Source organism: Saimiri boliviensis, chromosome 14 (genome assembly GCF_048565385.1).
Source record: "Saimiri boliviensis isolate mSaiBol1 chromosome 14, mSaiBol1.pri, whole genome shotgun sequence".
Taxonomy (NCBI): Eukaryota; Metazoa; Chordata; class Mammalia; order Primates; family Cebidae; genus Saimiri; species Saimiri boliviensis.
Genome location: NC_133462.1, coordinates 5,363,612 through 5,381,326, shown reverse-complemented (window position 1 = coordinate 5,381,326; position 17,715 = coordinate 5,363,612).

The window sequence follows — 17,715 nt, the reverse complement described above, 5'->3', positions numbered from 1 at the left end:
TTTACATGAGGGGAATGGAATAAGATGCCCACCTACTGAAAGCACATTTTCTGGTGGGGTGGAATTTGGGACAAAGGAACACTGGAGGTGAACAGACTGGCTCAAGTCACTTCTTGCGACGCTGGGTCAGAGGAGGCCATGCTTAAGAGGGGGAGGCCTTCGGGGCAGAAGGGCAAGGCTCAATGAGAGCTGGATGGGTGGGTGTCCAGGGGAGGGGTGGGATCTGTGGAATCCCAGGCCCAGGGCAAGGACTCTTGCACTGGAGCTGCGGTGCTGCTGAGCAGAAGCAATGAAGGGCGAGGCTGAGGGGACCCAAAGGGTGAATGCACCTCGAGGGTGAGGACCTTACAAGGCACAGGGTGGGAAATGAATAAAGGGTTTAAAGCAGGAAATGGGGTGAAAGGTGTCTACATGGGCGGAAGGCAGAATAACTGCAAGCAGGACCAGCCTGTGTGGCCCAATGGGAAGTGGCCCCTGACATCTCATGGACACCTCTGAATTTACTTGGGGATGAGAGAACCATGAGGAGACATTAAGGTCTGTAGGACCCGGAGCGATGGCTCACGCCTGTAATCTTAGCTGAGGCGGAAGGATCCCTTGAACCCAGGAGTTCCGAGACCAGCTCAGGCAACATAGTGAGAACTCCTCTCTTCTAAACATTAAAAAAAAAAAATTATTTAGACACGGTGGGACATACCTGTGGTCCCAGCTACTCAGGAGGCTGAAGTGGGAGGATCGCTTGAGCCCAGGAGGTCCAGACTGCAGTGAACTACGATCTTGCCACAGTACTCCAGCCTGGGCTACAGAACCAGACCCTTTCTTAATTAATATAAATAAATAAGTAAATAAATGTCTCTAAGGACTGCCAGAAATCAAGTGTGGAAGTGCAGGAGTCTGGGAAGTCCAATTTTAACCTAAACAGAGGGAAACACACATGTGAGGCCTTCACTCCAAGTGATCAGCTTCCAGAGTCTACAGGAATCTGCCAGAAGAGCTGGGTCCCCTGCAGGCCAGACCTGGGCCAGTGTGCAGAGGGGCCGGGAGATGGGAGGGGCCTGAGGGATGAAGTGGGGAGGGCTTGGGGAAAGGGGGCGGTGTGAGAGGGCGGGGGCGGTATGCACCTGCGCTTCTCTCCGTCTGGCTCCCAGGAGTCTGTTTCCAGGGCTTTGGAGAACCAGTAGTGAGGCTGAAGCTACTCAGTGGGCTGGGAGCTGGGATCTCTCGAGGTCGTCTTGGGGCAGCGTTTGAATCCAGGAAAGTTTCTGCAATTGAAATTGAGCATTTAGAGAAACCCTGTAACTGTGAACGAGATGCAAACTAGAATGTGAAATGAAAAACCTGAGCATAGCAGAGAGTGTACAATTTCATGCTGACCAGCGGAATCTCCTTTCCGTGACCATTCGCCACTCACCGAGGAAGGACAGTGTCAACCTTCTGCTCAGTAACACAGCAGGGCTAAGGCCTATGATTAGTTGGGCCAATAATCTGCTTTTTAAAAAGCAGTAACTTTTTACAAATAGAAATAAATTCCATTGTTCTTCCTTTATTCCACTCCACTCTTGAGATGACACAGCCTCAAATAACTTCGAGATAAACTTTTGTCATCATAGTATGCTTATGTCAATAGTTTCTATATATAATGTAATTTGGAATTCACTTTACATGCTTTCTGAAAGTACTAAGAAGAGAAACCAAGAGCTAACATAGATTACAATTTTTAAATAAAAATTGTTTTCTAAGTACTTATTTTCATCTGTTGTGGAAAAGAAGCCAGTAAAATCGTCTTCAGAAAATATTTGCATTTATATTCACCTCAACGGTAATTCTAAGGGTATTTATTATTTTTCTTTTTTTAAAGATGGAGTCTCCCTCTGTCACTCAGGCTGGAGTGTAATGTTGTGCTCTCGCCTCACTGCAACCTCCGCCTCCTGGGTTCAAGCTATTCTCCTATCTCCGCCTCCCAAGTAACCAGGATTACAGACATGAGCCACCACGCCCAGTTAATTTTTTTGGTATTTTTAGTAGAGACAGGGGTTCACCACGTTGGCCAGGTTGGTCTTGAACTCCTAACCTCAAGTGATCCACCTGCTTTGGCCTCCCAGAGTGCTGGGATTACAGGCGTGAGCCACCATGCCCAGCTGGATATTCTCTTTCACATGAACACTACACAAAGTAAAACTAGATTAACAAATATTAAATGGCATCATATCTACTAGCAATAATTTTATTTCAACATCTGTGAATTTACCTCCACTTTGAAATATGTTTGCCTCTCACATCTCTACATGTGGAAGATTTCATCAGTGGAAAAGTGATCAATTGAAAATATAATTGTTTAGATAGAAAAAATAGCATATTTAACAACTTTTTGGTTTAAAATGAGCAGATGTCCTGTCAGGGCACAGAGATGAATATGAAAAGATATATCAATACAGCTTCAAAAGATACAGTGTGTGGGAGAGATTTGGGAACTTTTGCAAGGTAGACTGTTCTGTGCTATGCAATATTGCTAAGCACCTATGTTGCCAGGAAAGTGGTTTCAGCACGGACTTCCATGATTTCAAGGAAAGAAATGAGTTGACTGTGGATCCTTTCATTAAATTGAGAACAGTAGGGATGAATCGATTATAGGTGAAACCCATGAATCCATTTTGTATATACAGAGTTTAAATGCTTATAAAATGTTCACTAAAGCAAAATCAACATAGTCACAAGAAATTTAAAAAGAACATTTCCAGCTGGGCACAGTGATTCATGCCTGTAATCCCAGCACTTCACTCTGTGAGGCCAAGGCAGGTGGATCATCTGAGGTCAGTAGTTGGAGACAATCAACATGGTGAAACCCCGTCTCTACTAAAAATACAAAAATTAGCCGGGCATGGTGGCTGCACCTGTAATCCCAGCTACTTGGGAGGCCGAGGCAGAGAACTGAACCCAGGGGGCAGAGGTTGTAGTGAGCCAAGATTGCACCACTCCACTCCAGCCTGAGGGACAGAGCAAGCCTCCATCTCAGAGAAAAAAAGAAGAAAGGATGCAGGGGGGAGTCTTAACCTTTGCTATTTGCTAGGATTATAGGGTCAAAATAAGCTTCTACATTGTCAACACATAATACCAAGTGAAACTCAAAAATAATGAATACACATATATTTGAAAATTGGAATATGACAAATTTTAAACTTCTAATAATAGTAACACACTTGCCCTGGTACCTTGGCCTTTGAGAGGCATTGAATCCAGCCTGGGCAACAGAGTAAGACCCCATCTATACCCAAAAGTTAAAAAATTATCCAGGTGTGGTGGTGCATGTCTACAGTTCCAGCTCTTCAGGAGGCTGAAGTGAGAGAATCGCTTGAGCCTAGGAGGTTGAGATTGCAGTGAGCTATGATCACGCCACCCCAGCCTGGGAGACAGAGCCTGTCTCAAAAAACAACCAACAAAAAAAGCACTGAAGGGCACTCAGTTTTCACTGTGGGTGTACTGACTGTTCCTGTCACATACAAGAGACATCATTCACTGCTAAAAAGAAAACTTCAGCTAATTGAAAAAATTAGATGCACCAAGTTTATTTTAAAGCCATATCAATGTAAAATTTCCTTACAATTGTGTAACAGATCAACAATTGAAATATAAGGAAACAAGGCATTAGTGATGCACATGCCCCAGTATCATAGAAGGTAACACCCCAAACTATCATTTTATCTTCCAAAACACATCTGAAAGCTTCTTGGTCTACAACACAAAATACTCCAAAACACCAAAGGTAACCCAGAAAAGTATCTCTGAGATTTCCCCTCTAATTCCTCTATTTTAAAACGTATTCTCTCCGCCGGGCGCGGTGGCTCATGCCTATAATCCCAGCACTTTGGGAGGCCGAAGCGGGTGGATCACGAGGTCAAGAGATCGAGACCATCCTGGTCAACACGGTGAAACCCTGTCTCTACTAAAAATACAAAAATTAGCTGGGCATGGTGGTGCGCGCCTGTAGTCCCAGCTACTCGGAAGGCTGAGGCAGGAGAATTGCTTGAACCCAGGAGGCGGAGGTTGCGCCATTGCACTTCCAGCCTGGGTAACAAGAGTGAAACTCCATCTAAAAAAAAAAAAGTATTATCTGTTTATCTTTAAGGGAACGGTTGGTGACCTAAATTACTAGATACCCTTCCTCCACACACCCTGGTCCAGGGTCCTTGAAACATCCCTGGACCTAAGCCCAGAGTTCTCTCTCTCCCATCCCGGTGCCTGGCAGACAGAAATGGAAACGATGTTCTGATCCTGTCACTATGAAACTGAACACAGCACAAGCAGAAAGTTCACCTTCATCTCATCCTCTAAACAGACAAATCAGGACCTGGATTAATTAAATGGTTCTAATTGCCAGCTCCATGGTGAAACCACAGCCCCACAGGGACCATCTGCTGACGCCCCTGCACCCCTCCTGGTGCCCTGAGCTGAGTTGTGATCCTCTCAATGGTGGGATACCTGTCTCCACCTGCAAACAAAATGAGTTTTTTACTTAAATAATTTTCAATGTAATAAAAAAACTTTAGCCTTCAAGTAAGTGGGCCAGTACAATTCTGTTCTTTTGTCTTAAATTATTTGAAACGCAGCCGGGCGCGGTGGCTCAAGCCTGTAATCCCAGCACTTTGGGAGGCCAAGGCGGGTGGATCACGAGGTCGAGAGATCGAGACCATCCTGGTCAACATGGTGAAACTCCGTCTCTACTAAAAATATAAAAAATTAGCTGGGCGTGGTGGCGCGTGCCTGTAATCCCAGCTACTCAGGAGGCTGAGGCAGGAGAATTGCTTGAACCCAGGAGGCGGAGGCTGCGGTGAGCCGAGATGGCGCCATTGCACTCCAGCCTGGGTAACAAGAGCGAAACTCCCTCTCAAAAAAAAAAAAAAAAATTATTTGAAATGCTGTATTAATTCAAAATAAGCAGGAAACATCCCTGCTTATTAACTGAAAATACGCAGGAAGTATCCCCACCTAACTAAAATTAGCTGAAGTTTTCTTTCAGCAGTGCAATGCTGTTGATCCAGTCCTAGTGGAGAGAAAGGCTGGCAGAGCAGAAAATGCCCTGGGTCCAAGCGGAGTAGAGAGCCCAGACCCGCTCCTTTCCAGGCCCTGCCCGCTTCCCACAGCGCAGACTGCACCACAGCAGCTTCCATCCTTCCACCACGCCCTCTTCCACCCCTTTCCCACTGCCCAGATCCCGCCCCATGGCGGCTCCTACCCTCCTCACCCCGCCCACTCCCACAGTCAAGGCCCCGCCCCCACAGCAGTTCCACTCTCCCACCCGCCCTCTTCCACCCCTTTTTCCATTGCCTAGACTCCACCCCACGGTGGCTTCTACTCACCCCACCCTGGACTCACCCCTCACTGTTCAGGTCCCACCCCCGCACAGGTAGCTTCTACCCTTCCCACCCCACCCACCCCACTACCCAGGCCCCATCCCCACAGCGGCTTCCACCTTCCCACCTGGCCCCCTGCCCACTATCCAGGCCCCGCCCCCACCCCATGATGGCTTCCACCCTTCCCACCCTGGCCCCTCCCCACTACTCAAGCCCCGCCCCTCACTGACCGCAGCCCCCGCCCAGAATCCCCGCCCAGAATCCACTTCCAGTTTTCTCACAGGCAGGAGAACATTCAAACCTGCCTTTCAGGGGTTCCAGCACTGCCCCACCACACTCGGAATCCACCATCCCACCAGACGTTAAAATCCCCGGGTGTGCACATGGGATTGGTAGTAAGTCCCAGCGTTCCCGTGGGAAACTCTTGAGACCCGGTGGCTCTGCAGCTTTTCTGTGATTTGAACCTTCTCCTTTGTGTCTGGAGACTGGATTGCTGTTTTTAATAATCCCAGTTGGTGGCTGGTGAGCACCTCTATCATAATCAATGGATGCTTCCCAACTGTCTGGTGGTTTATTCTCATGAGAGATGATCCAGTGTCTAGTCTTTGCTTTGCAATAACAAATGAGGAATAGAAAAATGCCTTAATCTTATGAATATCCAAATTGTTTATGCACAATTATGAGTCACGTTACATAAGATCAGCATCTGGGCCGGGCGCGGTGGCTCAAGCCTGTAATCCCAGCACTTTGGGAGGCCGAGGCGGGTGGATCACGAGGTCGAGAGATCTAGACCATCCTGGTCAACATGGTGAAACCCCGTCTCTACTAAAAATACAAAAAATCAGCTGGGCATGGTGGCGCGTGCCTGTAATCCCAGCTACTCAGGAGGCAGAGGCAGGAGAATTGCCTGAACCCAGGAGGCAGAGGTTGTGGTGAGCCAAGATAACGCCATTGCACTCTAGCCTGGGTAACAAGAGCGAAACTCTGTCTCAAAAAAAAAAAAAAAAAAAAAAAAATTTAAAAAAAAAAAGATCAGCATCTAAGACAGACAAAGCTTCTGTCACAATAACAGTAAATAGTAATAGCAACATTAAATGAAATATCAGTATTGCTAAAATGGGGGTGTAGTAAAAATTAAGTAATTAAGTAAATAATTAAAAACAAATGAAATATTCGGCCATTTTTATGGCCTTCACTTTGGTGGACTGATGTATGCAGAGGTCTTGTTTGTCCTTGGCGTAGTCTTCATCGTGAAGGGGGAGCTGAGCAGGACCAGCTGAGGCGCAGAGCCACAGGCCTTTCATGGAGCTCTGCTTACCCAAGAGGTGGAAGGGCAAGCATCAGTTCAGCCAGAAACACATCTGGCTGATGGTGGGGTCACTGCCTGAGGCTGAGCACACCCACATGGCCAATAGAAGACCCTAAACTTTGCAAAAAGAAGAGAAACTTCTCTATGCCCAGACCCCTACATGGAGAAAAGGTCCTGGGGTCTGAGATTTCTCACTTGGCTTCAATGACACTGGCTTGAATATTATTTACAGACCCAAATCCCTGGGTCTTGTGTGGGGCAAACTGACAGTAGGACTGCAGGAAGTGAGATCTGAACAGAGAGAGCATCAGAAAGGAAGGCAGAGGACTTGAGGGAGGGGATGAAGAAGAGGCACAAACAGACAACCCCTCCTGTCCCTAAGCTACCACCTGGGGAAGCGCTTGTAGCCCGTGTTAGAGAAGACGATGGGGAAAGGCAGAAGGGTGTGCACAGCGTGAGACGTGTGTTGGGTGGACAGAAAAACTCCTTTCCCTCAATGGGACTCCAGTAGCTCACCTTATTCTACTGCACATTCCTGAGCAGAGGGGTGCCCTGCGGGGATGAACACAGCTCTTCCTTTTTCTAGTCCTGAGTCTGCCCGCCATGATCAGGGCTGGAACCCTCAAACTCCCTTGCCAGGGCCCAGCGACCCCTCTGCACTGGAGAAAGATCCGCGTTCCACAGTGGGTTTCAAGGACCTCACCCCTCAGCTCCCGAGCTGCCTTGTGACTCTGGAACTCTCTGGGTTTTGTTGTTGTTGTTGTTTGAGATGGAGCCTCGCTCTGTTGCCAGGCCGGAGTGCAGTGGTGCGATCTCAGCTCGTTGCAACCTCTGCCTCCCGGGTTCAAGCAATTCTCTTGCCTCAGCCTCCCAAGTAGTTGGAATTACAGGCACACGCTGCCATGCCTGGCTAACTTTTTGTACTTTTTAGCAGAGATGGGGTTTCACTGTGTTGCCCAGGCTGGCCGTGAACTCCTAAGCTCAGTCAATCCGCCCACTTCGGCCTCCCAAAGTGTTGGGATTACAGACATGAGCCACTGTGCCTGTGACTCTCGGTTATCTTGGAATAAACAGGGAGAGGCCACTGGCTTGGCAGCAAGAAAGTGGCAGCTTTATCATCCCAAGGACAGACCCAGCCTTTGGGCTGCAGGTCTGTGAGCTGTGTTTCACTCTGATTCTTGGAAAAATCTTTCCCTAACTCTGGGACCCTGATCACCACTCCCTCTTGAGTTGCACCTGCCCGTAGCAAACCCTCCCTCAGCAAGGCCCTCACAGCAAACCCGCCCTAATGAAAACCATCTGCGCCTGATTCTTAGGCCTCTCTGTTGCCCTTCTGAACACAGATGTGCTTACAAACTCCCACACTCCCCATATGCCTCATAAAGATCCCACACTCCCAGATGCTTCCTGAAGATCCAGAAGCCCTGCTATGAAATCTCACAGGCCCCAGTAACTCATGGAATAATGTTCATAACACCCAGGGACTCACTGACCCAGGACAACGTATTTCCCCTCATAGTGACTCCAACCACCCAGGAATACCACCAAAACCTACTGATGAAACAGAGATATCTCTAATAATGCACAGGAGCCAATGAGACCCCAGCAGCATAAAAGGAAGCATTCCAAATTATCCTTTCATCTTCCAAAATGCATCTGACAGCTTATTGATCTGCAGCTGCAAATACCCTGAATGCCAAAGGCAATCCAGAAAACAATCTCTGAGATTCCTCCTATCTTTCCTCTATGGGTTTCGGGGTGGTTGTTGCCCTCCTCAAAGCCTCCGCAGAAATCATCCAGTGAATCGGATGCTGTGGGGCAGCACTGGGATCCACACCCTCCCACCAAGGCCCCGTCCTCCTGCTGCGGAAGCTCCCGGTGGGCTCAGCTTAGGGCTTAGTTCTAACTACACTTCAGGATGATGTTTCCCTCTGCCTGATTCATTGCTTTCAGTACTCTTCACTGCGAGGATGAGTTTCCCAATCAAACCCCTGCGTGCAAATCTCCGTGTCAGCATCTGTTTGCCAGGTAACCTGAGCTGAGCCATCGGGGTATTACAAAATAATCCTGCAGCCCACGCCACCAAAAAGCCCACTTCCAGGTGCTACAGCAGACCCGAGACCTCTTTCCAAGCGTGCCACACACCCCGTGAGCCCAAAATCACGCGTGCGACAGGCACATGCAGCATTCATCCAGCCCACCTAGCGGCCCACCCTTGCTTCCACACTTCACCAACACCTCTAAGGACCCCTTCCTTGGTCCCCATTTTTCTACCTCTCTTCCAGCCAGAGCACACCCGACTGAAAGGCCTCTGGACACAAATGATGCAGCAGGAGTGGAGACAAACTGAAGGACAATGGGCCTTGAGTATAGAGTTTAGGACGCTGGCCATGCTGGAAGGAATTGCCAGCAATTTGGGGACACCATGGAATCCAGAATGAAGGCTGGCTGGACTGAGCTGATGGAGAATGGCCAAGAAAAAGAGGGGCCCCAGATCTCCTGAGGGAGGCTGCCACTGTTCCCTTGTCTCTTTCTCACCGTCACCTCCAAAATTCCCCAGTTTAGGGCATGCCTCCTTCAAGGCCCATTGGGCTTCTGAACTTCTTGTCACCCTTCCTAGAAGAATCCCAGGACCCCTGACTCTGAGCACGTCACCTGCTAGAAGGCAAAGACGCTGCCCAGGATGGCAACTGGGCCCTGGTGATGTGCCGAACGTGGAGGACGAGGAAGCTGGAGTTAGGCAGTGGGGACGCCTCGGCACTGTCTGAGGACACAGGGTCTACAGAGCTTTTCAGGCCTCAGTGAGGCCTTCTGCCTTTATATAGACTGAAACACACAGCCACAGGAGGTTTACATCAATTACAGATGAAACTTCCAGAAGAAACACAGGAGCATCCTCACAGCCGCCCCAGCCCCTTGGTCTCCCCTGAGGACTCCTCAGCCTGACCCCAGCCCCAGCATCTAAACCACAACCCCAGAGCAGGTGCTAGGATTGTCCTGTGGCCAAGATGGAGACTGTGGGTCCTCCAACAGAGGAAGACACAAAACACTCGAAATAATCCATGGAGAAGAGTGTGTCTGATGTGGTGACTGATGCAGAGATAATAAAACCTGAGTAACGTGATAGATACTGGCGGGCAGAGAGAATGTCAGTTGGGGGTGGGAGGTCATGGGAGACATCTGAGCCCAGACCTGAGGGAGAAGAAAGGAACAGAGTTGTGACGATTTGGGGACACGGGGTAAGAGCAGGGACAAAGACTGAGACTGGAAAGGTTCTGGTGTTTGGGAACAGAAAAGCAAATGTGACTGGGGCAGAAGGAGTCATGAGATGAGGGCAGGCTCCCAGGAGGAGGCTGGACCCTGGCCGGGGCCCTGGACACAGGACTGTGGAGCCACACTGAGGAGTCGAGTTTTGTCCTGGGGAACACGGGAAGCTGGTGGAGAGTTCCCTGCCAGGGACTGGCATGACCTGCTTTAGATTTAGTTGTGATATCCTAATAAGAGGACAACCTTCAAAGATGGTCTCTCTGACTCTGAGTTTATGCCCCAGCCTCCATCCATTAAACCTTCCATTTAAAACAAATTTAAAATTTGTTTTAAACTGTAGAACACTAAATCCCCCTCTTTTTTTGAGATGGAGTTTCACTCTGGTTGCCCAGGCTGAAGTGCAATGGTGCGATCTCAGCTCACCGCAACCTCGGCCTCCCGGCTTCAAGTGGTTCTCCTGCCTCAGCCTCCCGAGTAGCTGGGATTACAAGCATGTGCCACCACACCCGGCTAATTTTGTATTTTTATTAGAGATGGGGTTTCTCCATGTAGTCAGGCTGGTCTCAAACTCCCCACCTCAGGTGAACCGCCCGCTTTGGCCTCCCTAAGTGCTGGGATTACAGGCGTGAGCCACTGCGCCTGGCCCCATTTAAATTTTTCATTGCAGTGGGCACTCCCTTCTTCCTAGAAGAACTCCAAGACACAAATGGATACCTAATTTTGCCAAACGTTAAGGGGGTCAGTGTTGCTCAGACTGAGGTATCTTGATTGAGGACTTCACTTTCACGTCGCAGGTGGGTTTACTGAGGGCTGGAGTGGGAGACGTTTCACCACATCAGCCTAGGTTGAATGAGAAGATGTGTCTGACTCTGATAAGACAGCCCAGAAGGGCCAATGGGAACACTAGACTTTCTCACACCTCCCCTGGAAAATTCCAGGACCTTCTTTCATATACCTGGGAAAACAAACAAACAAACAAAAAACAAAACCTTCTCTTTCACGGCTTTGTCACATTAATCCCAAACATTTAATTCTGCTTTTCCAGAAAAACACAGCATACTTACGAAACGCAGAACTGTGAAAACATGGCTATTGGTGCTGAAAACAGTGAAAGACTATCAGCTATAGAAATGAGCTCTCAGCAAATTTTTTCATGAACACATAAGCTCTGCTGGAATAAGGTTTTGAATCAACCCAGCCATCCTTCCACATTTACAGAAAATGGAACTGGCAGAAGGGACCTGAGGGGGACATCTACTTAGCAGTTCACAGGTCACTATTTTAAGAGATGATATAAGGGAAGAAAACTGACTGGTAACAAATAGTACCTAGGTTCTGATGTTAAGATTTAAAAAAAAAAAAGTCATTGATATCTTTACCAAGTACACATTGATATCATCTAGAATTACCTACTGATGGCCGGTGCATTGGCTCACACGTGTAATCCCAGCATTTAGGGAGGCCAAGGAGGGCGGATCACTTGAGGTCAGAAGTCTGAGACCAGCCTGGCCAACGTAATGAAACCCTGTCTCTACTAAAAGTACAGAACTTGGCCAGGTGTAGTGGCAGGGGCCTGTAATCCCAGCTACTTGAGAAGGCTGAGGCAGGAGAATCACTTGAACCTGGGAGGTGGATGTGGCAGTGAGCCAAGTTCACACCAGTGCACTCCAGACTGGGTGACAGAGTAACACTCCATCTCAAATAATAATAATAAGGGCCAGGTATGGTGGCTCACGCCTGTAATCCCAACACTTTTGGAGGCCGAGACAAGCGGATCACTTGGGGTCAGAGGTTTGAGACCAGCCTGGCCAACATGACGAAACTCTGTCTTTACTAAAAATACAAAAAATTAGCCAGGCATGGTGGCAGGCACCTGTACTCCCAGCTAGTGGGAAGCTGAGGCAGGAGAACTGCCTGAACCTGGCAGGCAGAGGTTACAGTGAGCTGAGATCACGCCACTGCCCTCCAGCCTGGATGACAAACTCTATCTCAAAAATAAATAATTAAAAATAAATGAATAAAATTATCTACGGACTACTCAAGGGTGTTTCCAATATATGATAAAGAGTAGAAAGCATGAAGACCGGGCTGGGCGTGATGGCTCACACCTGTAATCGCACCACTTTGGGAGGCCAAGGTGGGTGGATCACAAGGTAGGAGTTTGAGAGCAGCCTGACCAACAAGGTGAAACCTTGTCTCTACTAAAAATACAGAAATTACCTGGGCGTGGTGGCATGCGCCTGTAGTCCCAGCTACTCGGGAGGCTGAGCCAGGAGAATCACTTGAACCCAGGAGGTGGAGGTTGCAGTGAGCTGAGATCACACCACTGCACTCCAGCCTGGCAAGAGAAGACTCCGTCTCAAAAACAAAAAAGAAAGAAACTTTGCAGACCTCAATCTGAAAGCAACACAATTAATTTCAAATAGAAATCATCTTGAAAATATATACATATCATTTAATATATACATTATTTAACTATAGATACGGAATTCTACAAAGAAAAAAAAATTGAAAATATATCACGTTTAGAAAAGAATGACATGAGCTGATAGAGGATTCCACAAAAGCTGACTTCAGCAATAATGACATATAGAAAAATAAACTGGATTATGTAAGATTCATCTCAACCTTCAACATGAACCGTGAATGAGATGAAAGGTAAATGCAAGGCACCAGGCAGTGCCACAGTCCGTCACTCCTTGCCCTTCTGCACTGCCCCACACCCTACCCCATCCCGGGAAACAGGAAGAGGGAGACCCACAGCTGAATGAGGCAAGTCGTCAGCAAGGGCAAGTGAAAGCTAGCCTCTGATGCTGTAACAAGCCCTATACACAGAGCTCTGTATTCTCATCCTTCTCCGTGGAATTTAAACAGTTAGATTATAATTTAAGTTTATTACATTATAAATAGAGAAATCAAATTGTCACATCCAGTGTCAATTCACCACTCACCTGGCCCCCGGGCGCCCCTCTTCGTTCCTAACTACGTGTTCCTCTCACCCACTCTGTACCTCTCACTTTCACCTTGCCGCTTCAGCCCTTCTTCTTTTCCTTTGTTTTCCCCCTAAGAGTCTGCTGATTTTGTGCCTCATTTCTCTTCTGCTGTTTCTCCTTTCTTTGTTTTTTCCCTTATATCTGTTCCACTCCATTCTTGCAACTTCTTTTTTTTTTTTTTTGAGACGGAGTTTCGCTCTCGTTACCCAGGCTGGAGTGCAATGGCGCCATCTCGGCTCACCGCAACCTCCGCCTCCTGGGTTCAGGCAATTCTCCTGTCTCAGCCTCCTGAGTAGCTGGGATTACAGGCACGCGCCAGCATGCCCAGCTGATTTTTTTGTATTTTTAGTAGAGACGGGGTTTCACCGTGTTGACCAGGATGGTCTCGATCTCTCGACCTCGTGATCCACCCGCCTCGGCCTCCCAAAGTGCTGGGACTACAGGCTTGAGCCACCGCGCCCGGCCTCTTGCAACTTCTTTCACCTCTTGTAGCGCTTTCTTTCCAATCTTTTTGTTTGTTTGTTTTTGAGACAGAGTCTTGTTCTGTCGCCAGGCTAGAGTGCAGTGCCGCAATCTTGTCTCACTGCAGCCTCCACCTCCTGGATTCAAGCGATTCTCCTGCCTCAGCCTCCTGAGTAGATGGCATTTTAGGCGCCGGCCACCACGCTCGGCTAATTTTTTTATTTCTAGTAGAGCCAGGGTTTCACCATGTTGACCAGAATGGTCTCGATCTCTTGACCTCATGATCCATCCGCCTCGGCCTCCCAAAGTGCTGAGATTACAGGTGTGAGCCACGGCGCCCGGGCTCTTTCCAATCTTTTGATCGTCCCAATCTCCATCTATTTCTGCCTATTTCTTCCTCCACCGCTTCGACTCCTCTGCTCTCCCTGTTAAATTCCCTCTTCCCTGTTACACCTGCTTATCCCCTCTGTGGCACCCCCAGATCCCAGGCCTCCCGGTGCTGTGGTTCTCCCTCTGCTCTCCTTGTTTCCGGCTGACGGCGCTGTCTGCCCCGGCTCCAAATCCCTCCTCCTCTCCCCGACTCTGTCTAAGGAGCCTCCTCTGCTGCCCCTCTCCTTATCTTGCTGTCCTTCATCTCTGGACATCGTGCTTTTCTGTCCCTGCTACTTTCTTGACTGCTTCCTTCACTGTGTCCCTTTGCAAGTCCCTCACCCATCCTCCACTCTGCCATCTGCTTAGGGGTCTCCCTCATTTTTCTTTTCTCTTTCTTGGTTCTCCCATCTCCTCTCAGTTGCTCTTTGTCTCTCTCTCTCCGGATCCCACACATTCACAGGGGGGTTTGGAGTAAGACGCCTGCATCCAGGAGAAGCGCATTTTCCAGGGGCTGGAGCTGGGCAGGCAAGAACACGCGGTGTCACAGGCACCTCCCCACCGCGGGCTCGGGGAAGCGGTGACTGCGGAGAGGAGGCCTGGGGAGCAGCAGGGCCCGGCTCGAGGAGGAGGGAGGCGGGGGCAAGACGGCGCCTGAGGACAGGGGTGGAGTCTGCGGGATCCCAGGACCAGGCACAGGACGCGGCCTCCCCGGGACTGGGGCTGCGGCGCTGCGCTCCTGCGGCCGATGTGGGCGAGGGTGGGAGGCGCCCAGGGCGGGCGGTGAGGACTTTAAGCCGCGGGGCGGGAGGAGGAGTCAGTAAAAGATTTTAAGCAGGAAAATCCTGCTTAAACTTTTCAAAACCGGGAAAGGCCGTGTTTACTTGGCCCAGGGCAGAAAGAGCAGGGGCAGGGACCAGCCTCAGGGCGACTTGAACCCAAAGGGAAGCGTCTCCGGGCCCACACCGCGAGGCCTGCGTTTACCTGAGGTGGAGGGCGCGGTGCGGAGACGTTAAGTCCGTAGCGACCCCGGGGCATCGGGTGTGCGAACGGGGGACGGCGAGGCGCAGGTTGAGGCTACACAGAGGAACATTCATACGCCATGGTGTGATGCTTGCTCCGCACGATCCACTTCCGGGTCTGGGGGCGAACTGCGCGTAGGGAAGCGACCGAACGGCCGGGGGCGGGGCCAGAGAGGGGCGGGACCGGATGTGGGCGGGCCGTTGAGCGTTCCGGGCTGGGGCGGGGCAGGGACCCGAGGGAAGGAATGGCGAGGAGCCACGGGGGATGGTGGGGGTGGGGAGTGGTCGCGTGGGAGGCACCTGGGGTCGGGCCGAGGAGGGGCCGCAGGGGAAGGGCGGGGCGGAACCGTGGGGAGGGACCGCGGGGAGGGACTCGGGGGAGGGACTGCGAGGAGGGACCCAGGGGAGGGACCGCGAGGAGGGACCGCGGGGAGGGACCCGGGGCAGGGACCCGGGGGAGGAACCGTGGGGAGGAGCCGTGGGGAGGGACCCGGGGGAGGGACCCGGGGGAGGAACCGTGGGGAGGGACCCGGGGGAGGAACCGTGGGGAGGGACCCGGGGGAGGAACCGTGGGGAGGAGCCGTGGGGAGGGACCCGGGGGAGGGACCCGGGGGAGGGACCGTGGGGAGGGACTGCGGGGAGGGAACCGGGGGAGGAACCGTGGGGAGGGACCCGGGGGAGGAACCCACTGGCGTCTGCGATTTCGTGTGATGCCCACCGCCCACGCCCAGAGCCTTTAGTCTGTCAAGTGTCTTGCGGAACGGCGTAGGTGTTTCAGTTTCAAGTTAAAAGTATAGTTGTCGCCGGGCGCAGTGGCTCACGCCTGTAATCCCAGCACTTTGGGAGGCCGAGGCGGGTGGATCACGAGGTCAAGAGATCGAGACCATCCTGGTCAACATGGTGAAACCCCGTCTCTACTAAAAATACAAAAAATTAGCTGGGCATGGTGACGCGTGCCTGTAATCCCAGCTACTCAGGAGGCTGAGGCAGGAGAATTGCCTGAACCCAGGAGGCGGAGGTTGCGGTGAGCCGAGATCGCGCCATTGCACTCCAGCCTGGGTAACAAGAGCGAAACTCCGTCTCAAAAAAAAAAAAAAAGCATAGTTGTTAGTTACTTATTTTGAAAATCAAACTGTTTTCTTCTTAGATTGGAAAACGTTTTTTGCTGAAACCATTTTTTGCTGGCGCGTTTACCCAGTCATGGTATTGAGGCTGAAGCAGCCCAGGAGACTGGGAACGTGAGTCGACACGGAGCATGATGGCATCCTGGAAAGTTTCTGTGATTAAAATAAATAGAAATAATTTCATTTAAAAGCCCTGAAATGAGCAATAACTTTTTAAAAAGATATAAACTGCATTCTTTTTTGTTATTCTATTCCATACGAGACGACAACCTCAAACACCTATACATTTTATTTTTGTCTTTTTTCTTTTTTTTGATACAGAGTCTCACTCTTGTCGCCTAGGCTGGAGTGCAGTGGCATGATCTTTGCTCACTGCAATCTTGACCTCCCGGGTTCAAGGGATTCTCTTGCCTTGGCCTCCCGAGTAGCTGGGATTACAGGCGACTGCCACCACGCCCTTTAGTAGAGATGGGGTTTCACCATGTTGCACAGACTGGTCTTGAACTCCTGACCTCAGGTGATCCACCCGCCTGAGCATCCCAAAGTGCTGGGATTACAGGCATGAGCCACCACGCCTGGTCGCAAGAACTACTTTCACCTACTGAATATATATTAAGTCTTTTGCCACAAAAGGAAAATATACATAATTTATCTTAGAACAGTTAAGATATTTACCACTGTAGATGACAAATTCAGACTTAGGGAAGGAAAGCGTTTATTCCAAAGGACTATTGCAATTGAGAGTGTTCCAATCACATGATATGAAAATGTCCAAGACATACAAACTGAAGAACTTTTCATCTATGGAGGAGTAAACAAGACTAGAAAGCACAAGCACAAGTTATGGGGCTGTGGATGAGTGTTTGGCATGACTATAGTTATTCAGGGAAAGTATGTTATGTTATGTTATGTTATGTTATGTTATGTTATGTTATGTTATGTTATGTTATTGGAGACAGAGTCTTGCTCTGTCACCCAGGCTGGAGTGCAGTGGTATGATCTCTGCTCACTGCAACTTTCATTTACGAGGCTCAGGCAATCCTCCCACATCAATCTCCCCAGTAGCTGGGACTACAGGCACATGTCACCAAGCCTGGTTAATTTTTGTATTTTTTGTAGAGATGGCATTTTGCCATGTTGCTCTGCCTAGTCTTGAACTCCTGAGCTTGAGGGATCCGCCCATTTTGGCCACCCAAAGTGCTGGGAATACAGACGTCAGACACCATGCCTGGTCTATTTATTTTTTGAAAGAGCATCTTGCTCTGTTGCCTAGGCTGGAGTGCAGTGTTGAGATCATAGCTCACTGCAGCCTTGAACTCCAGGGCTCAAGTGATCCTCCCACCTCAGCCTCCCAAGTAGCTGGGACTACAGGTTTGCACCACCACACTCCACTAATCTTTTCACTTTTTGTAGAGGCAGGTTCTTGCTATGATGCCCAGGCCGGTCTTGAACTTCTAGCCTCAACTGATCCTCCTGCCTTGACCTCCCAAAGTGTTGGGATTACAGGTGTGAGCCTAGCTCATCATGGAGTTCAAGACCAGTTTGGGCAACATAGCAAGGCTCCTATCTCTATAGAAAATTTTGAAAAATTAGCTGGGCATGGTGGCACACACCTGTAGTCCCACCTATCAAGAAGACTGCTTGAGCCCAGGAGTTTGAGGCTGCAATGTGCTATGATCCCAGCACTGCACTCCATTCTGGGCAGCAGAGTGAGAACCTGTTTATCTTAAAAAAAAAGAAAAAAGCCTACTCTTGGGAGGGGCTGTTGTTAAGAAAAAGTCCTTCCAAATGACACTGAGCAGGAATGTTTCAGTGGACAGG